At 75.8% G+C, this 1,911-nt stretch overlaps 1 protein-coding gene across 1 annotated transcript in view; it reads right to left on the bottom strand.

Annotated features, from left to right (window-relative positions):
* Nucleotides 1-1,911, bottom strand: part of CRYAA (crystallin, alpha A) — an 8,931-nt gene that overhangs the window by 1,310 nt on the left and 5,710 nt on the right. The gene's annotated exons all lie outside the window — the stretch shown is intronic.

The following is a 1,911-nucleotide window of genomic DNA, read 5'->3' as shown; positions in this document are numbered from 1 at the left end:
GCCTCGGCCCTGGGGCTGGACCGGGCAGTGCCCGTGAGGAGCCAGCGGGACCCGTCCCCAGCCCGGCCGGGCACCGGCCCCCCACTGGGGACCTGTACCCCGGGAGAGGCAGCAGCGGCCTGAGGGCTTCCCCGCTGCTGCCTCCACGACCCCGTCACCCCGCTCTGACCTGCCCCCCAGGACTGCCCCAAACTGTGTCCTCTCCCCAGTGGGCTGCCCGCTCGCTCAGCCCCACCTCGCCCAGCAAGCTGGCAGCGGCCGGAGGCGCTCCGGCCCCGGGGCTCGTCCTGGCCACGCTGGCCCTGTCCCCGCCCCACCCCTGCCCTCACAGGGCCCGGGGCCGGCAGAGGCCGCCCTGGGGAGGCTGGGGCAGCGGAGGCCGCAGGACTCCGGTCAGGGCAGCCGTGGCCTCCGGCGGGGCAGGCCCCGTCCGGCGGGGCCCCAGCTCAGGCCGCCCGGGGTTGCCCTCCTCTCGCCTTCGACCCTACAAAGCAGGGGGGGACGAAACGCCACGTGCGGCGGCACCTGGCCGCGGACGGCCACCCCGGGGGCGGCGAGGGCCGGGCTGCTAGCCCGCCGTGAAGGTGACCTTCCAGGCGCTGCCCTGGCGTGGGCCAGGCCTCTGCTGCCCCCTGGTGGCGGTGCTGGGCACTGTGCCGGGCCCCTGCAGCCCTCCAGGCCTTCTCCGGCCACTCTGGGTGGGTGGCGCCACGCAGGCTGTCCCACGCGTCAGGCCGGCCCCGCTGCCAGGGCCTTTTGTCCCCAAGCTGTTTCCTGCCCTCTGGGCTCACTGCCTCGCTGGGGGGCCTCTGGAGCCTCCCCGTGGGGCTGGCTCTGCTAGTCCCCGTCTGGGGAGTGGACACAGAGCCCAGCGCGTGGGGTGCTCGCCCTGGGCCTGCATGGATCTGCCAGGCGCCTGCCCGCCGCCGCGGATCTCCTGTGGCTGCGTCCCGCGCCCGGCCGGCCCGGTCAGGTCGGGTCAGGCGGGGAGCCCAGCCCGGCCAGGGTCCCCGGGGAGGGCATGGTCAGGGGTGTGCCGGGAAGGCCGGCACCACCTCCTGAGCAGGGCCCGGGACCGGGGCCTGGGCCAGGCTGGGGTCTGGTTTCAATGACAACACTGGTCGTCCAGCGGGTAAGCGTGACCCGGCCATCAGAGTCCTGTCCCCGAAGCCCGGTCGACACGGGCCGGCGCCTTCGTCTCACCCACTTTCCTCCTTGTCCTCGGCCCCTGCGCCCACGCCGGCGGTCATGTGCGACACAGGCCTGGGGGCCCTCGGGGCAGCGTCCTGCCCACAGCCTGCCCTCGCCGCGTCAAGGCGGCGCTGCCCACACGACCCCTGCGCCTGCCCCAGCGAGGGGGAAGCTGCTCACCGCAGTGGGGCCCCGGGGGGGGGGCGCCTCAGCCCCCAGCGGCTGTGCCCCGGATGCAGCCCACGGCCGGGCAGAGGCCCAGGGGAGGGGCAGCCCAGGCGGGTTCCCCCACCGGCAGGCAGGCCCAGCCCCCCTCCCCCGCCGCACCTGCCCCTCCAGCCCCCTGCAGTGCCGGGGTGGGGGTTCTGGGAGGGGGCAGTGACCAGTACCCAGAAACAGCCAGGAACTCGATGCAGGGGCCCCAGTTTTCCTGCCCAGCTCCCCCCGTGGCCGCCGGGTACCCCGACCCCCAGACTCACGTGGGCCAGCTTTGCTGCTCAGCTGATCCTTTATTGATGGCTGCGGGCGCGGGGTGGCCCCGGGGCACTACGTGGGGGGGCGGGGGGCCTCCAGCAGAGGACCACCGGCTGGAACAAGGCCCCGCGCCGGGGCGCCCCTGCGGGAGGACGGACACGGCCCAGCAGGGCCCTCAGCCCGCCGCAGTCCTCCAGCTGCTGGCGCTGCGCGGGGCCCCTCCGCCGCCCTCAAGCCCTCGCGCCC

Source organism: Condylura cristata, unplaced genomic scaffold, assembly GCF_000260355.1.
Source record: "Condylura cristata isolate star-nosed mole 26May11 unplaced genomic scaffold, ConCri1.0 scaffold00003, whole genome shotgun sequence".
Classification (NCBI taxonomy): Eukaryota; Metazoa; Chordata; class Mammalia; order Eulipotyphla; family Talpidae; genus Condylura; species Condylura cristata.
This window is presented reverse-complemented; position numbering and strand designations above follow the sequence as displayed.